Raw genomic sequence first — 22,613 nt, forward strand, 5'->3', positions numbered from 1 at the left:
CGTCACGTACGCACTGCAAATCTATGCGGCTGCCTTGCGCGCCCTGCGTATGCTTGAAGAGCTCCTTACGCACGTGAAACCAAAACTGCCTGTCTATATCAATTGCTTCCTGCCGTACGTGTGTCGTGTGCGACTGCTAATGGAGCTGCTACGTCGAGTTACCCAGCAGGCCGAACGCCGTGCAGGTGCACCCTATCCGCCCTCCTCGCTTTGGCGACGGACGCCGCAGTCCGCCAGAACTCGAGCGCAGCATTTGAATTCTGAACGAAATTGGTCGCGCATGAAGGCGCGCACCGAAGCACCGAGCAAAGGGGCAGGTGACGTTACTCGCGCCATTCTTGGCGCGATCAGTTCGCTCTCACGGTTAGAAACAACGCAGTAAAAACTGTGCCCGTGTGCTCCGTTCGAAACTGTGGGCGGTGCTTATCGACTCGCGCATATGATGCAGCGACAGACGCTTTTAATGCGTTACCATTTGTTGTGTCAAAGTAGAAGAAAGTGCGTAACTGTGAGGTATGGGAAACCTGTGACGTGGTAGAGGGAAGGGGTGTGATGGGGAGCTTAGAAAACACACACACAGACGCACACTATATATACGAACTGTTTGTCTAACAAAGAGAAGGTAACCGCAAGCACACACACTCACATGTTTATTTATTTATTTATTTATTTATTTATTTATTTATTTATTTATTTATTTATTAGGTTTAACATCCCTAAGCAACACTTCGGGTTATTATAGGCGTCGCAGTGGAGGGCCGCGGATTAACTATGACCACCTGAGGATTCTTTGTCGCGAACCTAAATTCTAGTATACGCGATCATTTTTTGCAGTTCTCGGCTGTCGCGACCGGGGAGTCGAACCCGCGACCTCGTAGTGGGCCATCGCATCGTGTGAAGAAGAGGCGACGAGAGTAAATGACGCCAGATTCTTGGCCCATCCCCCATCGTGGGTACGTGCCACGTTTTGAAGGCGCAACAAAAACAGCAACACACTGACGTCGGCGAAATTTCACGCTGCGCGAAATGTGGCAGCGCGCCGTGCACGCGGCCGCCTTGCCGCTCCGTTTCGTCTGATCCACTTCGGCAGACGCGTGGTCTCCCCCGAGATTCGCGCCGTGTAGTAGCTGCCGTCACGGAGGCCACGGCGGCCGAGCCTTCTGCTGTTGCTGCTGGCCGGCCCTCTTTCGTGCCGTCGTTGCAACCGCGTCCTGTGCATGCGGAAGCGGCCGTCACTCCCGGAACGCCCCGCAGTTCTGCGCGCCGTCTCCCGCTTAAAAGCGTGCAGCGGCGCGGAAGGTGGCGAGGCGCCCTGCGACGGTCGCTCTTTATTCTTGGGTAAACAAGAGATTGGTGCCGCGTTATCACCGGCGAGCGAGTAAAGCTTTGACTCGGGATAGTTAGCTTTTGACATGATGTTGAATTGAATTCTGGGCTGTTGCCTGCCAAAACCACGATTTGTTTATGAGGCACGCCGTAATGGGGGACTCCGGATTAATTTTGACCACCCGGGATCTTTAACGTGCCCCCAAATGCACAGGGCACGGGCCTTTTTGCATTTCGCCCCCACCGAAATGCGCCCGCCGCGGCTGGGATTCGATCCCGCGACCTCGTGCTTAGCAGCGCAACACCGTAGCCGCTAAGCCAACGCGGCGAGTTTGACATCATGTAAAGCGAGTAACATGTATACTTTGCACGATGATACCTATAAAGTTGAAGCGCCTCTTTTAGTTCTTGAACTGCGGTTCCGTTTGTTTCATGAAAGCGTTGCAGCGTAACTTGTGGTAATATTGTGCGATGGTACTATGGGAATAAACGCAACTTCGCGATCCGAGATGACCTTAGAGATTTCGCCGGTGGCGGAGCACTAACATTTTTTTTTTGTCTTTAATGGCCGTCTGCATACTGTTACGACGAACCTGCGGACACGTTTAGAGTTGCAGAAGTTCAATAAAATGATGCCGCGTCTCAGTGCTCCAAACTGGGAGAAAATGTTCCGCGATGACATAGCAGCGATTTTATTTCATGGCAATGTTCTTGCAAAGGCAGCGCGCTTGTGGGCGGACACAAAAGCAGACGAAAGCGAGTTCGACTCTGGGTCCGCAATAACGTTAGCCGTCTATGTATATCTACTTGGCAAGTTTCGACCTAATCTAAGTTACGTTTCATACGTTAGCCGCAAATAACTAGCCTCGTTATGCGCCGATCAGAGTGGACGGAAATGCTTTGGCCTCGCAGGCCGCGCTCCATGTGCCGCGTCGTCTGCTCGCAGTTTTCGAGGCCATACGGCGTTGCCGTGTGGATTGAAACGTTGCAGACGGACGTCGGTCCGCTCGCTCTTTGCTGGGCTCCGTACGTTTCATGCATCGTGGGCAACGCCTATACGAAGGCTAGAGGCTCACTGCCGACATTTGTGTCCCAAAGTATAACCAACCTACTTACTGCGGAAAGAGTAGAGTGAGAAATTTAGGAGGTCCCAGTATAGCCAGTGACCACGGGGCATCCTTCTGCATATGCTCTGTTAAAATTCTGTAATTTTGAAACGATAAAATTCAAAATTTGACTCTGATTTTGGCGCCCAGTGGCCAAGGAGCACCGGTCGCGTTCGCGACCTACGCGTCGCATACTGTAAGCACAAAGGTGTGCAAATAATGCGCGGCTTAACGTATACGCTTACGTGACACGTTGTGGCTGTGATATATGAAGCAGTTATTGCATGGGAACTGTCACGCGTCAAAAACAACCGCACCGCAAAGTACGCGTAACGAATTCTGTGTGACCGGTCTACTTGCGTAGACTCCGCATTGCTGCCCGCTAAGTACGAAAACAGAGTACGGTATGCACGTCTAGCTGACGCGAGTTTCAAGAGTGTCTTCCGGTTTCTCCCTGTGGAATAACCGGGTTGAACTGATTTGGGTAACTATGTGAGTTGCGATAGCCTGCGCATATACTGCGTGTGCGCCCTTCCAATTGGTTCTAATTTTGCTTCGCAGTTAGAAAAGGGTTTCATAAATCAATTTCACTTTTAAATGCAAAAGAAAGCTACACACTCGAGCTTATTGTATCTGGCGTGCTTCTTATGACTGGACACGTCAAAATCATGTACCCGTAGTTTACTTCTGCAAAAGATGATTTTTTTTTTTTATTTTGGCGCACTTGGGAGTCAAAACATCCCGTCACCGCTAGTCTTGTGGAGCCACGAGTACACTGGCGCCACTATGCTGACCCGCTACATAGAAGGGTCTGTGTAGCATCCACCGACAGCGCTGTACGCATTTAGTGAAGGCGAACCTACCCGCTCCGCCCACTCGGCCCTCTCGCGCCAGCGTTTTTTTTTTTTTTTCCTCGTGGTGTAGCTTCTTGCCGCTCCTTGCAGCCGCCCGCGGGGTGGTGGCATGGTGGTCGGACCCGCCGACGATCGCTGCCAGTGCGCCTTCTTGCCGAGGCCGGTCGCGTCCGCCGTGTTTCTCCCCGCATAGGCGACGCCCAGAGTGGAGCGCGTGCAGAAATACACGCGTTCGCGCGTCGCGTGGATCTGCAGTACAGATTATATTTGTTGCGCATATATCGAAGGTCACACACACACACACACACAAAAAAAAAAAAAGAGCCGGAGAGAATAACGGTTTGTCCCGTATCGAATAATCTCGTATGAACGTATGGACACCCCATGTAGAAACCCGTACACTCTGAAACAATATTACACCCTTTGGATTGTATCTTGCCACACAACCATAAACGTCACCTGTCTTACCCGCATTTCCTATGTTTAACGCTGCGAGCACGGTACTTCCCAGTAACGAACGGCATGCGCGTTATCAGCATGAAAAGCGTCCCCGACAGGAAAGTAGCGGGCGCGGCGTTTTCAAGAAAGGAAAGCGCGCAAGCAAGGCAGATGACGATTATCGTTGCGTGGCAGATATACACCCCAAAGGTTGTACCCTTGTCTGAGAGTGTAGGTCCCTATATATCATGTGCGGCATGTCCCATACATTCATACGGGACATGGCACATATGCCCCATATGATATATGGCGCAATATACCGGTTTTTATACGGGCTTGGACACACACACACACACACACACACACACACACACACACACACACACACACACACACACACACACACACACACACACACACACACACACACACAAAACAAAAAATATCAAAGGCGAAAGAAAACCGAGATTTCGCCATATTGGGAAGAGGCTCCCGTATCGGGACCTCTTCAGGTTTTGTTTTGCTTTTCTGTCGTTTGTGATCGGCGTCTTTTCTATTCACTTTGACTACGATTAATCCCGTCCAGACGAGTTTTCGTCAAACCCTTGATTTCGTTGTGCAGTGCAGTCTAGCTGATCCCGAATGCGTCGTGCATAGTTTCGGTTCAGCGTGCGGAGAGAGTACCGTGCCCTATATCAACAGGGGGCGCGTTCTGTCGTTTCCCTAACCTGTAGCTGAGCTAACGAAGCTCACAATGAACGCGAGATTATGTCGACGTGACTGTTTTCTTGTTACGAGCTACAGCCCTGAATAATTCACTGCTTTCTGGTGGATGTTTCCGTGCCCGCCGCGGTAGCCCAATGGATATGTGGCTTTGCACTGCTGAGCTCGCGACGTCGCGGATCCCAGGTGGTCAGAATTAATTCGGAGTCCCTCACTATACACTCTTAAACAAATGTACACCCTTTGGGGTGCATATTTGCCGCACAACGATAATCGTCATCTGTTTCGCTCGCGCTTCCTTTCTTGAAAACGCTGCGCTCGCTACTTTCCTGTCGAGAATGCTCTGTCGTGCCGATAACGCGCATGCCGTTCGTGACTTGGAAGTTGCGGGCTCGCAACGTTAAAGAAAGGAAATGCGGACAAGACAGATGGCGATTATCGTTGTGTGGCAAGATACGACTAAAAGGGAGCAATTTTGTTTGAGTGAACGGCGAGCTTCATAAGCATATCGAGCCGAAGAAGTTAATTATATCTTCCGTATTAGCGGCATATGAAGGCGACGTGTCCGCTTTTGGTAAACTTTTACCAATAGGTTTGTGAAATTCGCAATGCAGCTGACTTGACTCTGGTCGGAAGCTTCGTGCCGTGTGCGTGGGCGACTGAGCTGTCCTGACGGGCGTTTTTTTCTTCGTCAGGCTATAAGGAAGCTTCGAGAAGGGTTTGCAAACGAACCCACCTATATATACGCTGGCCAATTACCGAAGCCGACCAATCCATTCTCGTTATTGTTCTTTCTTTTCAAGCAGCGGTGTGTTAATTGACTACTGAACCTTACCCAAGGGGCAAGCGGTTGTACAGGCTTGTTTTCTTAATTATTATTGAATGATATCATAGCCACGTTAAGAATTAATTGGAATAGTCACGTATGAATGGGTGTATTTTGGTAGTGAGATATTTGCAAAATTTCTACATAGACAGTATTATACTGCGTCGGTTTATTATTTAATTCTATAGACCGAGCTTCTCCTTACCCCCGCGTTCATTGATGCATTTTAACTTGAAGTCCGTGCTTGACAATGATCTGAACGACGCTGTCGTGAACGCACTGTGCGTCCTGGGCACGTTCACGCCAGGTGTCGTTAAGATCCAAGTCAAGCAGGGGTTCAATTAAAGTTGAAATGCATCTATGAATGCGGGAGTTAATCTTGTCTTGCGGTTTCCGCTGCTCGCTAGCGATAAGTTTCGCAACGTAAAATAATAATAATAATGGTAAATAAAAAGTAAAAAACAATACAATCAAATTAATGTCAAGGGTATGCAGAAAAAAATTAGAATATAAATAATATATTAATTAAACGAAAGAAGCAACAGTTGCTTTTGGAAATTTACCAGAGCAGTCGTTGTGCGTCCCGGATTGTTATTGTTAAACAGTGTTCGTCTTCAGCTGACCGAGCAGCTGTGTCCGTTGCCGCTCTTATTTTTATGCCACGGGCACGCGGTGCCCCATTGTCGCCGCACAGGTTGCGGTCCGGAGCGAGGCGCCTCCTTTCGATATTCCAAAATCACCTTCTTGGCGACTTTTGCTCGCTTTCCAAACGGATCATTCCACAGTTATCTAATTCCTGTGCCACAGGCTCACTTTTCATCGCGATCAAGCCTGATCCGGATCGAGCGCAATCTGGATCGAGTGCCGCTACGCGGTCATTTTCGATCGCGAACTTGCTTGATCCGGATCCAAACAATCGCGATCTGTGCATCGCGAGCGAGGCTCTCGATCGCGATCGTGGGCTGACGACCATATGTAGACCTGAGAGTTGCAGACGAGCAGCAGACGATATTATAGCCTTACACACCATGACAAACGCAACAATGTTGTTCTGAAAAAAAAAAATAAAAAGCTCTTTTATATTAAGATTTTTGCAATATATGGAGACAAGGTGCTTGCACCCGTTATAGTACGCCAGAGCTCACCTAGACTATGTAGATACCCCAGCTCGATCCGGATCGTTGTTGAACCGTGGAGCAGTGATCATTGTCGATCGCGAACAGAAATTCGATCCGTATCGGGCTCAATTGAAATCAGAAGTGACCGTGTGATACCGATACAACTATACAGGGTGTCCCAGCTAACTTTAGCCAGAGTTTAAAAATATGGGAATGCCACGTAGCTGGACAGAACAAAGGTAATGTTGTTTGCCGGCGCTTGAATATACTCAAACAATTTTTTTTATTCCACCCAATTAGATAATTAGTCTTAAATAATTAACCAACTTCTCAAATATTATAATGAGCTGAAAAGTGTCAGTGAGAAAATTGTAGATCGACATGGAACACTCCCGATAGAGCTTTCCGTTGCTCTATACGTGCTACATAAATGTGTCTTCTTTTTTTTTTATATCGTGAAAGAAGGCCGCAAATGCTGCAGCCTCTCGAGACGTTCGGACCGTCGGCGACCCGGGGGCAAATAGCTTTGCCATACAGCGTTGCAGAACCGAGAGCCGTCTGTTACGTGAAGGATTGATTGGCTCACCACTTTTGAACGGTAGCCACTGGAGGGAGGCACGAGATATTAATCTTACGAAACACTCAGACGAGAAGATGAGTCCACGCGTTCTGTCGAAATGTTGGGGACCCGCATGTTTGCTGATATTTTCTTACGTAAAGCCGTACCGGCGTCCCGACGCCCAGTATACTCTCGATAGCGTTCGGCGGGACAACGCAGCGGCCGCTTCGGCGACGGCCGATCGCGGAAGGCAGTTGCAAAAGAGATGTTTCTCGTGTCTGGTGCGGGCCGATATTCTTCAAGCTGAAGCATTATTGTATTCTGGGAAGGGCAATTACTCCAGCAGCCCGTTCTCGATTGCGGGGCCCTGTCGTTGTTATAAATAATAAGATCGTGTCTTCAGCCATGAATGTGCGGTAAGATTCAAGAGCGATAAATTGCTGTCAGTTTTTTTTTTTTACCTACCGCCCCCAGGTCACTGCGACATCAGTCAGCCAGATCGCTATTTACGGCGACGTCGCGTGGCGCGGCACGGATGCTCATTGCTCAGAACTGGCGGCCCAGCTGCGGTTGCTTTTGAGAAAGAGCGTCGGGTTTGAGCTTGAATTGAATTTTATTAGCCAAGGTACCGTTTCACAAATAAAAGAAATGCAAATACACGAGGAGCGCCGTATCATCATGCTAGTAGTGTGTGGTGACATATACTCAACAGCAGGTAAGCGAACGATGTACCTTCCGATTGAAGGTTGCTTTTGATATTCCGAAGCTAAGCTTTCTAAATACAGGGACACTCAGTTGGAGTGAGGGTAAGGGAAGCTGAAATCCTTTGCATCAGTTCAAAAAGCCCAGCTGCAACGACACTTTGGGCCACGTAAAAAAAAAATCCTGTTTCCAGATTGTGTAGATTTGCAAAATTTCACGTCTTAAACACGAGTAGATGCTTCACGAGGAGCTCGCAAACATAAGCGTTTCTTATACCGAAACTGAGAGTGGGCGGGTGCGGGGGGGAGGGGGAGAAAGAGAAAGGCGCTATTGTAGCCGGCCGCCGGAAGTGACGCACGACCCAGAACGTTGAGAACCAGCGCGGTTCGTCGGCATCACCTCCAAGATTAGGCAGCTCCCGCGGCGCGCTGCCAACCTGGGTTCGTTCGCCTAACCACGGACGAATTTTTCTTCAATGGCGAAGACTTTTCTGAGAAACTCGTACGGGTTTCCTTCTGCACATTTATAACCGGATGCGGATGTTATCGCATTCCGCCCCGGTCGGTTCGCCTCGACTTCGCTCTGTACAGCAGAACGCCCTGTCCACCGAACTGAGGTGGCGTCCGCCGGCCCACACGTGGGTTTGAAGTGTGCATAACGGGCGAGAAAACGCGGTAATCCTCCACGGGGAGGGGGGAGGGGAGGAGAGGAGACTCCGTCGGGGGGGAAGGGGGCGCCGCTCTAGGGTCAGCGACGACAAATGGGGCTGGCTGGACCGAGAGGGAGGGAGTGTCCGGGAACCGCAGCCTGATTATAGCGTTGCTGCTGGGTAGATGCGATGTGTGTGCTCGCAGAAATAACTTCCGGTTCCGCAGTGCGCTGCCCCCTCACCTCTTCCGGAAGTGGGAGGGACGTGTAACGGTCGCCCACTCTCTTTTGACCGCGGCCCACGCGAGAGAAGCGCACCTGTTGCGCCTCCTTTTCGTGTGCGCGCAGGGCGACACCGCGTGGTGTAGGTCTGCGTGTTTTCTTTTTTTCCCCTTCGGGGCTTGGAGGTTCAGGGCGTAGCGTAATAGGCTTGGGAAACAGGTCATGCATGTTTGTCTAAATATCGGAATCAATCAATCAATCAATCAATCAATCAATCAATCAATCAATCAATCAATCAATCAAAATGAACCAATATTAGCTTTATTTAGATAATTCAAGAAGTGGCGTACAAAATTCTTAGCCTATGGGGCTAGTACCTTGCCCAATACGAAAAATACAAATGGGTAAAGAACCAATTAGACTGGTTTAGCGCGTACCTAATTAAACGGACGCAGTTTGTAATTGTAAATTAGCAAAAAATCAAAAGTAATAGAAGTTGCGTCAGGAGTACTGCAGGGCAGCGTCGTGGCTTCTATATTATTCTTAATTTTTATGAACGACCTACACTGATCCTTTAGAACTAACATAAAGCTTTTCGCCGATGAATGCATCGTTTATAAAAAAATTAACTCACCTTCCGATCATATTATCCTCAACAATGCCTTAATATTAGGGACAGAATGGTGCGCGAAACGGCAGATGACTTTAAATGTAAGAAAATCAGCCTTGCCACGAATAACACGTAAACAAACATACCAAATTTTTGCTACAGCATTGGTGACGTACGTGCAACCAACTACAGCCGAGCAGCACAGGTTCCTTGGATTAGTGATTTTAGATTACTTTAGATGGGAGGCACGCGTACAGCTATGTTACATCGTGCACCTTAAAGAGATTATTCTTCCTTAAAAGGCGACTCCAATCTGCACCACCTAAAACAAAACTGATATCTTACATTACCTTTATTCGACCTATACTAGAATATGCTAACGTAGTTTGGTTCCCGCGGTCACAAACAGTTTAGTTAACGAGCCGGAAGGTGTGCAAAGAAAAGCCAGTATGTTTGTCTACAACAAATATGGCTTATTCTATTCGCCCTCAGAATTAATTGAAAGATATGAACTCGTAACGTTAAGTAATCGCGCTTAATTCTCACGCCAGGAAAATACTGTTCCAACTCCTTCATATATAAGCAGCTGAAGATCGACAGTTCAAGGTTTATAAATAAGTTTGGAACTAGACAATCACGCCACGAACATACACTAACCTCACAAGGATAGCGTTTCAACACAAACTTTCTCACATATTCTTTCTTCCCGCAGGCAGTTAAAGGACGGAATAGATTACCCGAATGTATATCTAGTTGTAACGGTTTGAATCATTTTTCAACATTACTTCGTAATAACTTACGTTGCACCCACCGTTAATATCTTGTGTACTTCTTTAATATAGTGCAATTCTTGAGTATGATCATTATGTGCTGTATGTCTGTTCGTAATGTTTTTACCATATGACTTTTGCCCCTTCCACTCCAAATAATATTGTATAAATATGTAACTGCGTTGACACTTCGTTTATATATAATTTGTTTTTTGTTTTGTCTTGCCCTCCTACAATATTCCCTGTGTATATATATGTCAACCACGCATATGTTTTTTTTAGCAAGTGAGAACATTGTTTACACGAGCAAACATTAATTATCTAAGAAAGAGTAATGACATTTCATTAGACAAGTCGAAGCATTTAAATGCAATGTCTAAGTTTCTGGTAAATTTCATTCGCACAAACACGTTCCAAGTTATCGCGGCAAGGAATTCCAACACAATAATTGGGTGTGGCTTCCGAGAACTGCATGCGCGCGCTCACGTCGTAGCACCTGGCGCCGTGTGCTCCCGGCTTGGCACTGACCGCCACTGTGCGCACCCAGGTACACGGTGCGGAACCGGAGAACAAATGCGAATGTCCTCTTTGTTGAGGCGTGGCGCTTCTAATTTAACGGAATCGCTGTGTAGCTAGCAAAGGCTACTGCAACTGGCTACTTCGAATTCGAGGCCCGAGGACTTCGCGAAAGTCGAGCTTCTTCGCAAATCCCGCGTTCATAAACTTTCTGGGCCGACTGTACGTGAAAAATTGTCAACGCTGGTCGGAGTGCACATTGAAGGGGTTGCGTGCTTAGATGTTTTGGTGCACCCGCCTGGTGGTGTATATTGGCTGTGGCGTTGCGTTAATGAGCCCGAAGGCGCGTGCTCGAATAAAAAAAACGCCCATGTACTGTGCATTGGGTGCACGTTAAAGAGAACCCAAGGTGGTCTAAATTAATCCGGAGGCCCCAGTACGGCGTGCCTCGTAGCCATATCGTATATAGTTTTAGCACGTAAAGCCCCAGAATTTAAACTTTAAGACGTTTTGGTGGCTCGTGTTGTTCTGTCTCAGCCCTCTTTTCTCCGAGAATTGAACATAATTTAAATGTCATCTGCCTACCTTGGCGGAGCTCAAGTTCAAGTGCGACGTGGCTATTGATCAAAAAACCTGTGTGCGGAAAAATGTTGCCAGTGGCGGTCCATACCTGTCCAACTCTCCCGAATTTTTCGTAGAGCTTACGAATTCCGACTAGTTTTGCAATTTTACGATATTTGCGTGAGATCTTGCAAAAATTATGTTCGTGCGAATTCTCGCTCATGTTCGCCTCCAAAGATATTCTCGGATATCTCCAGGTTATCAAAGGACAACATAGGGATACTTGGTTCGTGCAGGTTTAGTCAAGCAAGTTTATATACCAGGCAAAATCTGCAACATAGTCAACGCCATATATGTGAGAAACAATGTGCAGCTCTTCAGTTTAACGCTGTTCAAAGTTTGTTGCGGATTGTGTGCTGCATCTAAAGGTAAACCATTGTAATAAAATGCTTATGTATCCCGCAAAACGTGCGCGCCCAGGGCAAACTAAAAAGAGATAGAGGGAGACCAAACATCCTTCGTCTCCGGTCGTGTCGGCGGTATGTTGAAGTTGACAGGTGTGGCGTTCTCACAATGGAGAAGCAGAGATGCTCGAGGGATGCTGCGCAGATGAAGAGGATATTGGGGGACGTTGCCCTTCCGTTTGACGTATAGTGAAGCGCACGAGTGCTCTACTAAGAAAAAAAAAAGATTACTGTCACTCTCCGTTTTCTTTTTAAATCGAAGCTTTTTTTACCCGATAAGAAAATGTCGGTTGTTTGGGAGCAAGAGTTCAAAACAAAAGGTAATAAAGCCAGTGCGTACCTAAACGGTTAATCTGATGATCGCGTTAAGCGCCCTTAGTTTCGGTTTAGAGCATTGCGTTATCTTTTTTCCATCATCTATATAAACGAGGAGAAAGGAAAGCGAGGGGCCCGATTTTTATTAGTCATATAATAAGAAGCCAACAAAGACACAAAGAACAGCATATATATATATATATATATGGGTCAATTTATTTACAGAGTATTAAAAAAGCAGATTTTGTTATAAGTGAGAAAAAAAATATTTAACTGCACAGTCACAAGGTTGCGGGGAGCGTCTCTTAGTTTCACGTTCACTGCACAGCACGTCGGTAGGCGTTGTAGCTCGGTTAGTTTCACGTGTTCTTTATTTTTTGGATGGGAGGAGGTCACCTGTATACAAGGTCTTCTTTGGCGATGTTGCGTTTCGCCTGCGACACGTGGTTTTGCCGGCGCGACTGCGGCGGGGCGGCAGACATTTTGGCCCGATCGTCGTCGCCGCAACACTCATCGCCAGGTGTTTCCAGGCGCGTCTGCGGCGATGCGACCGCCTAGGGATCCTCCTCGCATTCCAGTCATTGTGCCCGAAACAGGCGATGCCAAAGCAGGGATCTCATTCCAGTTATTGGGCCCGAAACAGGCGATGCCAAAGCAGGGATCTCGTTCCAGTCATTGTGCCCGAAACAGGCGATGCCAAAGCAGGGATCTCATTCCAGTTATTGGGCCCGAAACAGGCGTTGCCAAAGCAGGGATCTCGTTCCAGTCATTGTGCCCGAAACAGGCGATGCCAAAGCAGGGACCATCTTCTCATTACAGTCATTGTGTCCGACCGGCAGCGCCACGACAGGGTGCTACGAGATCGTGCGCAGCGCCACGACAGGGTGCTACGAGATCGTGCGCAGCGCCACGACAGGGTGCTACGAGATCGTGCTCGACATGGTGCTACGGCATCGCTACGACAGTGTGCGTCACCATTAGCCCATTGTACATTCACGTGCTCGTCTTTTGAGGGGTTCCTTCTTGCCCTCAACTGCGAGAGTATAAAAACAGCTGCCCCCGGACGCCAAAAGGAGGGCTCCGATTTCTTCAGTTGAGTGAAGTGCTCTCCCGTCTCTCTACTACGGTCAAACCTGACCGCCAACTCTTTGCGATGTTAAAATAAACAAGTTGTTTCGTTGTTACCAGTCGACTCATGCTTTGCCGGGACCTTCGGATGCTTCCAGTTGTACCCCCGGCCGCCAGGCCAACGCTACCCTTGGGGCTTGCGACCCAGGTACAACCACGGGCGTCAGCGCCGAGTTCCCAACAGATCGTACCAGCAGTCGGATCCCAAACATCTGGTTGGCAGCGGTGAGATCGCCTACGACTTCAAACAACTGTCTGCCAGCGGCGAGATCGCGACAACGGAGGCCAGCAGCAAAGAGATGCAGTTGACGGTATGCTGAGCAGCTCAACGACGATCCGGGAGCAGTGCAACGAGCCCTGTGTGACGACTGGTTGCCTGCAGCGGAACGACTGCGCGGAATTCCTGCCTGCGAGGTTTGGTGAGTGCGGGACTTTCTTCTTCTGAGCTTTGCCAGGCTTTTGTTAGTGTTAGAAACAGAGCTGGTAATTGTGGTTGTCGTTGCTGCCGGGTTAGTTTGCGGCAAGACAATAGTAAGCAGTAGAGAAAGCAGCATTCAGAGCAGCCATGGATTTGAAGTCGTTGCGCAAACCGAAATTGTTGGAGCTTGCAAGAGAGTTGGGTCTGGATGTCTCAGACAAACTAAGAAAACCTGAACTGCTAAAGGCTATTCTTGAGTTAGAGGCTGAGGATGACGAGCTGTCGGAATGCCTTGAGACTATTGAAGAGAGGGAGACTGCAAAAGAAAAAGAAGAGCGTGAACGTAAAGAACAGAAAGAGCGAGAGCAACAAGAGCGTGACCGTCAACACGCTTTGGAAATGAAGCGTCTTGAGGTAGAAATGGAACGCGCTCGTAATGGAAGTCAGGCACACGGTGCAGGAGAACGCGTATTGTTCAAAATGACTGACCTGATGCGGCCGTTTAAGCTTGGAGAGGACATTGGTTTGTTCCTGGTTAACTTTGAGCGAACGTGCGAGAAGCAGGGGTTCTCTCGGGAAACGTGGCCACAGCGCTTGCTCACTTTGTTACCCGGCGAGGCGGCCGACGTAGTCGCTCGCTTGGATAGAGAGGAGGCAGAGGATTTCGACAAAGTAAAATCGAGTCTGCTAAAAAAGTACCGGCTGTCTGCGGAGGCGTTCCGTCGGAAGTTTCGGGAAAATGAGAAAGGCAGAAGTGAGTCATATACAGAGTTTGCGTATAGGCTTATGTCGAACATGCAGGAGTGGCTCAAAGAAGAGAAAGCGTTTGGTGACCACGATAAAGTTCTGCAGTGTTTCGGGCTAGAACAGTTTTATAGTCGGTTACCGGAGAACGTGCGATACTGGGTCTTGGATAGGCCAGACGTGAGTACGGTGGCTAGAGCCGCTGAGCTAGCCGAGGAGTTTGTGACGCGTCGAGCTCGCGGAGCTAAGGACGGTCAAAAGGGTGAATTTGGCTCCAAGTCTGAGAGGCCAAGGTTCACGCCCATGAGATTTAAGGGGGACACGCGTAGTGCGGATGCGAGCGAAAGCAGTCCAACCAAACGTAAAGAGACGGCGGCAGCCAAACGCAGAAAGCGGTTCGAGATGAGGCGAGCGCGCTTGTGTTATACGTGCCAGAAGCCGGGTCACTTTTCGGCGCAGTGTCCGGAAACAACACCAAAAGTTGTGTTTTTTTCAATAGGCAGCACTGACGAGAACATGAAGCTTCTCGAGCCTTACATGCGAGACCTCCTCGTGAACGGGAAAGAGTGCCGAGTGCTTCGCGATTCCGCAGCTACGATGGATGTAGTTCACCCGTCTTACGTAGAACCCCATATGTTCACGGGCGAGTGCGCATGGATCAAGCAAGCCGTGGAAGCTCATAGCGTGTGTCTGCCAGTAGCAAAGGTGCTTATTGAAGGACCTTTCGGAGCGCTTGAGACAGAGGCGGCAGTGTCATCTATGCTGCCACCCCAGTACCCGTACTTATTTTCAAACAGGTCCGATCACCTCCTGCGCGAGAAGGGGCTTTTGTTTGGTGAAGCTAGTGTTCAGGCCTTAACCAGATCGAAGGTTCGGGAGCTCGCTGCAAAGGCGGTAGTTGCGGGGCCGACGTTATCAAACAACGAAAAAGGGTCAGAGGCGCAGCAAGCTGATATTCCGAGCACGCCCGAACTGAATAGACTTGAGTCTGTAACGTTAAAGGCGCCAGATACTGGAGAGGAAACGCCCGACGCGGGAAAGTTAGAAGAGCTATCTACTGATTTGCTCATCGCGCCTACGTCAGACGGACTTGATAGGTTGCTAAAAGTCAGCCGGTCGGCTTTGATAGCCGAGCAAAAAAAGGATGGCAGCCTGGAAAACGTGCGCTGCAATGTCAAAGAAGGTATCGCCAGGAAAAATGCGCGTTTTGTGGAAAGAGGGGGAGTCCTGTACCGGAAGTATCTAGACCGCAGAGGAGTGGAGTTCGATCAGCTGGTCGTGCCTCAATGCTATCGTCAGGATCTGTTGCGCTTGTCACACGGGGGTTCGTGGTCCGGACACCTAGGAGTTAAGAAAACTAAGGACCGTCTCTTGCAAGAGTACTATTGGCCAGGGTGTTTTCGGGACGCAGACCATTTCGTGAGGACATGTGACACTTGTCAGCGGGTGGGCAAACCAGGGGACAAATCGAGGGCGCCGTTGAAATTGGTACCTATCATTACGGAGCCTTTTAGACGGCTCGTTATTGATACAGTGGGACCTCTGCCGGTAACAGCCACGGGGTACAGACACATTTTGACTGTGATCTGCCCAGCGACAAAGTTCCCTGAAGCAGTGCCGCTTAAAGAACTCAGCTCAGTTGAGATAGTTAATGCACTACTGTCCATATTTGCGCGAGTTGGTTTTCCTGCGGAAATCCAATCAGATCAGGGCACAGTGTTTACTAGCGCTTTGACGACAACTTTTCTCGAAAGGTGTGGGGTAAAGCTGTTACACAGCTCAGTGTACCACCCACAGTCGAATTCCGTTGAGAAGCTCCACTCCGTCATGAAGCGCGTGTTGAGAGCTTTGTGTTTTGAACATCAAACTGACTGGGAGCTGTGTCTGCCTGGGGTGATGTTTGCTTTAAGGACCGCGCCGCATGCGACTACGGGGTTTTCGCCAGCTGAACTGGTGTACGGTCGCTCGCTTCGATCTCCGCTTCGCATGCTTCGAGAATCGTGGGAAGGTAGGGGCGACGACCCAGTCGTGGTGGAGTACGTACTTAAGCTCCTCGAACGCTTAAGAAGGGCACAGGAGTTGTCAGGTGAAGCAATGACAAAGGCCCAGCAGAGGGCCAAGGTTTATTATGATCGGACAGCCAGGGCCCGTCGTTTTGAGGTTGGCGATGAGGTCATGATATTGCGCACATCGCTAAACAACAAACTAGACGTGCAGTGGGAGGGCCCAGCACGAATTGTTCAGAAACTGTCGGACGTTAACTACGTGGTAAGTCTGCCAGGAAAGCGGAAAGCACAGCAAGTTTACCACTGTAATCTGCTCAAACCTTATAGACAAAGGGAAGCAGTGGTGTGCCTGATGGTAAACGTTCCTGAAGAGCTTCCGGTCGAGCTTCCGGGACTAGGCTCAGTGACGAACAGGGAAGACACCGGTCAAGTCATTAGTGACCTTATCAGTAAAGCACCGCTGTCGCCCGAGCAGAAAACCGAACTACACCAGCTATTACAAGAGTTTCAAGGTCTGTTCTCTGAGAGGCCTGGTAGGACTTCTGTACTTACTCATGATATAGAACTTACCTCCCCAGAGCCAGTACGATCCAAGGCGTATCGGGTGTCACCCCGCCAGAGCGATATTATGGAGGCTGAGGTAAAGAAAATGCTACAGCTCGGTGTTATTGAGGCAGGTGAGAGTGATTATACCTCCCCTTTGATTTTAGTTGAGGTACCGGGCAAGGAACCTCGTCCTTGCGTCGACTACCGCAGGCTTAATTCCATCACTAAGGATCAAATTTATCCGATCCCTAACATCGAGGAGCGCCTTGAGAAAGTTAGTAGCGCTCAGTTTATTTCCACCCTAGATCTTGTCAGGGGTTATTGGCAGGTTCCACTTACAGAAGAGGCTAGTAGGTATGCGGCGTTCATTTCACCAATGGGAACATTCCGTCCTAAAGTGTTGAGTTTTGGTTTGAAGAACGCGCCATACTGTTTTTCAAGCCTCATGGATAAAGTGTTGCGGGGACAGCAAGAATTCGCTTTACCGTATCTAGACGACGTAGCGATATTCTCCGCATCCTGGTCTGAGCATATGGCACACTTGCGGGCAGTGCTAACCCGCCTGCGCGAAGCGGGCTTGACAGTCAAGGCTCCTAAGTGCCAGTTAGCACAGGCCGAGGTTGTCTACCTCGGTCACATGATTGGTCAGGGTCGTCGCCGCCCCTCTGAAATAAAAGTGGCCGCTGTGCGAGACTTTCCGCAACCGCGCACAAAGACCGATATTCGGTCGTTCTTGGGTGTCGCCGGCTACTATCAGAGGTACATCCCTAGGTACTCTGATATCGCGGCTCCCCTGACGGATGCTCTAAGAAAAACAGAGCCTCAAACAGTCGTCTGGGACGAGACAAAGGAAAGAGCTTTTAGCGCCCTAAAGAGTGCCCTAACAAGCCAGCCTGTGCTACGATCGCCAGACTATACAAAAGGGTTCATTGTTCAGTGCGATGCTAGTGAGCGAGGCATGGGCGTTGTACTGTGCCAACGGGAAAATGGAGAAGTAGAACACCCCGTCCTGTATGCTAGTCGTAAGCTGACCAGTCGTGAGCAGGCGTATAGCGCCACCGAGAAAGAGTGTGCGTGTCTCGTGTGGGCCGTTCAGAAATTGTCATGCTATCTAGCCGGCTCGAGGTTTATCATTGAGACGGATCACTGCCCTCTCCAATGGCTGCAGACCATCTCTCCCAAAAATGGCCGCCTCCTGCGCTGGAGCCTCGCTTTACAACAATATTCCTTTGAGGTGCGTTACAAAAAGGGGAGTCTCAACGGTAACGCCGATGGCTTAAGTCGAAGCCCCTAACGTAGGAATCAGCCTCAAAATTGTTTGTTACTGATGTTTTTCTTCCTGAGGCAGGATTTTTTTTTAACATATTGCTTTTGTTTAGTGTTTCAAAGTGATGATATGCTTTCTAGTGCAATTTTTCAATTTGTGGACGCGTTCTGAATGATGCTAGACTACTGTAAGGAACTAGGCAGTGGTATAAAAAGGGGAAAGAGCCTGGCAGGGCTTAGTGAGGGTTGTGCCGTGCTTGCTGACTTAGCGGTTGAGTTTCAGCGTAGTTCTAACGCTTGCCGGGAACGAGAACAAAAATGTGAACTCTCCCGAAGTCACTTTGCAGTGTCCCGTGCGAACCTGAACAAGAGAACGAGGCCTTCTCTGTGCGCTGCGCTCAAGAAACGTCAAGGGACGCCCGACTTCGGTTATGAGCATCATCGAGCGACATCCCTCCGGACAGCGGATGCAGTCCCCTGTCCATCGGGATCTCCTTCCCCCGGCGGGGCGGTCTGTTGCGTTTCGCCTGCGACACGTGGTTTTGCCGGCGCGACTGCGGCGGGGCGGCAGACATTTTGGCCCGATCGTCGTCGCCGCAACACTCATCGCCAGGTGTTTCCAGGCGCGTCTGCGGCGATGCGACCGCCTAGGGATCCTCCTCGCATTCCAGTCATTGTGCCCGAAACAGGCGATGCCAAAGCAGGGATCTCATTCCAGTTATTGGGCCCGAAACAGGCGATGCCAAAGCAGGGATCTCGTTCCAGTCATTGTGCCCGAAACAGGCGATGCCAAAGCAGGGATCTCATTCCAGTTATTGGGCCCGAAACAGGCGTTGCCAAAGCAGGGATCTCGTTCCAGTCATTGTGCCCGAAACAGGCGATGCCAAAGCAGGGACCATCTTCTCATTACAGTCATTGTGTCCGACCGGCAGCGCCACGACAGGGTGCTACGAGATCGTGCTCGACATGGTGCTACGGCATCGCTACGACAGTGTGCGTCACCATTAGCCCATTGTACATTCACGTGCTCGTCTTTTGAGGGGTTCCTTCTTGCCCTCAACTGCGAGAGTATAAAAACAGCTGCCCCCGGACGCCAAAAGGAGGGCTCCGATTTCTTCAGTTGAGTGAAGTGCTCTCCCGTCTCTCTACTACGGTCAAACCTGACCGCCAACTCTTTGCGATGTTAAAATAAACAAGTTGTTTCGTTGTTACCAGTCGACTCATGCTTTGCCGGGACCTTCGGATGCTTCCAGTTGTACCCCCGGCCGCCAGGCCAACGCTACCCTTGGGGCTTGCGACCCAGGTACAACCACGGGCGTCAGCGCCGAGTTCCCAACAGATCGTACCAGCAGTCGGATCCCAAACAGCGACTTCAGAATGATTTGGGGTTCGTGAAGTCTCTGTTTCTGGTCACTTTCGTCTTGTAAGTTATAATTTGTGGCCTTCTAAGGTACGTAAGCCAAGGAAACGGGTGTCAAAATGAAGCTTGAAACAAAAAAAGTAAATATACTAAATACGCATTGTTACTTCTCCCTACGTAGCTCTACGGTAACTTCGTGTGTCTTTCGCGTTCCAAGCTTCGTTTTGACGACTGTTTCTTTGTCCCACGTGCACTAGAAGGCCTCAAATCGTCTAATTTACGAGACGAAAGCGGCCAGAAGCCCAGGCCTAACGAACCCTATCTTATTTTGTTGTAGCGAAAGCTGAACAAGGACAACAGAAATGCACATGTGTCAGATGTGCCTTTCTGTTGTCCCTCAGCGTGCGTTATAACAAAATAAGATACGCCGTACCAACAAGCGCCTATAGCTATCCTAAAACCCTAAATCAGTCTGAACTCGTCAAAAAGCCCTTCTCTTCAAGTAGAGAGAAAAGGAACACGTGAAACGAGCCGGGCTAAAACGCCGACCGACGTACTGTGCAATGAAAGCGAAGCAGATGCCCAGCGCAACTTTGTGACCGTGCAGTTCCGTGTTTTTTTTTTTTTTTGCAGTGATATTTCTCGGTCATCTGGGCCGCTCGTCGAATGAGAAACGGGGTAACACTTCTTCTTTGGCACAGCTGAGAGGCAAGCGTTCGTCATGCAGCAGCGCGGAAGAACGGACGCGAAGTGAAGCAGAGCGATGAAGTGGGCTTTCATTGTTCCGCAGCTGTGTTAAGGCAAAAACTGCATGACAGGTTTGTGCCGTATACGAAGCGCATATGTGACTCATGCGAGGGCCCGTTGTGATTTCAGGTGCTCTTTGAACACTTTCAACGTGTTCGATGTGTTCACGTGAGGGAGAAGCTGTTTATTGGAAGGCAGAGTTTTTTTTTTTTTTTTTTTTGCCGGCGTACATACGACCGTTGACACGATACACTCTGCTTAGGAAGGGGGAAGGGGATTAAACGATTCCAGAGGAGAGTAGAAAAACGGAAAAAGAATATAAAGTAAACGAGTAAACCTGTAAACGATATTTATAGGTAAGGCGATTGGCGTAATCGCAATGGAACCGGCTTGTTCAGTCAAATACGCGAGGTGATCTGATAACATACCAGTTTGCAGTTTGCGTTTCTAATAATAATAATATTTGGGGTTTTACGTGCCAAAACCACTTTCTGATTATGAGGCACGCCGTAGTGGAGGACTCCGGAAATTTTGACCACCTGGGGTTCTTTAACGAGTTTGCGTTTCTGTAGTACGTTTGCGGGGGCTTCCTTTCCTGGCGCTTGTTGCTTTCGCCACACTAGTGTGTCTGTGCGCAGCTCAAGAACAACGAAAATAAGGGACACGGAGAGAAGGCACGCGTCACTGCAGACGTCGCGGGCGCACTCCGGAGAAACGTAGGCCGCGCGTATGGCTTTGCGGTGCCCAAAAGCTGGAGCCGCTGTAGGACATGCGTCACTGTGCAGGAAGCAGGGACGCTGTATACATCAGTGGACGGCGTTATAGTGCGCGTCTCGCGCAGCGTGGACGGACGTGACGAGTGCGCGAAAGTGTGGTTGGGAGGGGGGCTCGGGCCACGAGCGGGCGGCTTCGCCGGAAGTCGCCGCCTGCGAGCTTCAAGGCAAACTTGGCGAAATACGAGCTCTGCGTGCGTCTCGCTGCAGCGGTCCGCCCCAAGGTCACTGGGCAGGTTCTGTTCGTGGAAAGAGAGAGAGAGAGAGAAAAAAATTGCAAATGCAGCTGCGTCGCGTTAGGTTATACCGGCAGCGTTAGGAGTATACAGCGCCTCGCCTCTTTCAGCACCGCCGATAGCAACGCTGGGCCCGTCGTGAGTACTTGTTTCTCGAGCGAATGTGCAATCTCTCATGCCGGGGACTTAGTTGCACTGCAGTTTTCGTCGGCCAATACTGTCGCCCGAGAACGCTGAAGGACTATAACTACGCGAGCGCGTGTCCAAAGATACGCCAGAGCGAAGTGTCTCCGGCCATCACGCGCGTGCGTCGACTTCCGGTCGGCGCGCCATCCTCTGGCGCCTCTCTTGCTTCCGGTTCTCTCGGGGTGTGCAGTCGCTCAATGGGAGACGCGTAGCTCCACCGCGTTTCTGTTCGCGCTCGTGTATGCCCAATCCGGAGTTTTGGCTGCGTCGGTTACGCTTCGCCGAGACACTACGAATCGCAAAGGAGGAGAAGGCAGGAGAACGACTTCATGGGTGACGACGTTCCCGTACCACTTCTGCTGGGGCTCGGTCGGTTAACTCTTCATCGATAACCACTGCCTTCTGAGAGCGCTAAAGACTGAACTTGGCAAGTGTGAAAACTTTTACCGAGTCGCATAGAATACCAGAAAATGCTTTGAAAACCGTGACACCACGCGAACGCGCTGGCGTTTTCGTGTGATAAATAATAATAATAAAGATCATACTAACGGAGCTGTGATCTTCATTTCTTGTAATAATGGACTTCATTACCGCGAAATCGGGGAGAATAAGGTTTTCAAAAAATACCTTATCTCTCTAAAGCGATTTAGTATTTCTCCTTGGTGTCTCTTTAAATGCCTGATCCTTCTTTGGCTACATGCTCCTGCTTCTTGAGATGTTACGAAAGCGCCTATACGCGATGTATCCGTGTGTCGTCCGGGTTTTATTACCTGTCCGTGTTCTGTCACTTCTGAAAGTGTTTTTAGGTTCTGAAAGTGTTTTTAGGGGTGGGATGGTGAGAATTGGAGGTGTCTGCGTCTTCGTGGGTTCCTGCACTTTTTACGTCCCAGTATGCATTACCACTTACCTATACCGATATGGAACACTATTGGGACCAGAAAGCTATGACAAACTCTCTGCGATGGCCGCACGTGTGAGGATCCAAATTCTCGCTCGCGGAATGGTCGTTTCGCCCACTGTGAGCCATGTGTGCCGACCACCGTACTGATTTTTGCCATAGGGCCGAATGACTGGTTAAGCGTGAGTGTCGTTCTGGCTTTCCGGCCCGTATCTTGCTGCGCTGCATCCATGGTGGAATCCTGGCGCATGGGAAAGCTTTGGAAGCTGAGGACACCTCCACTTTCAAAACTTTTGGGCTGATGTGGCGGTTTAAATTTATTATAGATTTTTGTTTGTTAGGTTGATTTCTGCTGTAACAGTCGTTGCATCGCGTTGTTGTGTTTTCGACTTGTCTGTAATGGTGCGCACGAAGGTATCAGTGGGTTGAATGCGGCAATGTATCTTGCTTTGGGGCATAATCTTGCCTCGTATCTATCGCATCGTACCTTGCCTCGTTGGCCCGCCAGGCTCGGTGGCCTGCCAGGCTCAGTTAGGCAACATTGGTC

The 22,613-nt window shown here is 49.6% G+C and overlaps 1 protein-coding gene across 3 annotated transcripts in view; it reads left to right on the forward strand.

Moving 5' to 3' along the window:
- The window catches only part of LOC142589565 (uncharacterized), a 197,505-nt gene that overhangs the window by 65,093 nt on the left and 109,799 nt on the right, over nt 1-22,613 (forward strand). Inside the window, exon 1 of one of the 3 annotated variants that reach the window (XM_075701030.1) lies at nt 21,072-21,120. The exons of the other annotated variants lie outside the window; for them this stretch is intronic. The gene's annotated coding sequence lies outside the window, so the exon portion shown is untranslated. Of the gene's footprint in view, nt 1-21,071; nt 21,121-22,613 lie in introns of those variants that run through there. 3 annotated transcript variants of the gene reach the window in all.

Source organism: Dermacentor variabilis, chromosome 8, assembly GCF_050947875.1.
Source record: "Dermacentor variabilis isolate Ectoservices chromosome 8, ASM5094787v1, whole genome shotgun sequence".
Taxonomy (NCBI): domain Eukaryota; kingdom Metazoa; phylum Arthropoda; class Arachnida; order Ixodida; family Ixodidae; genus Dermacentor; species Dermacentor variabilis.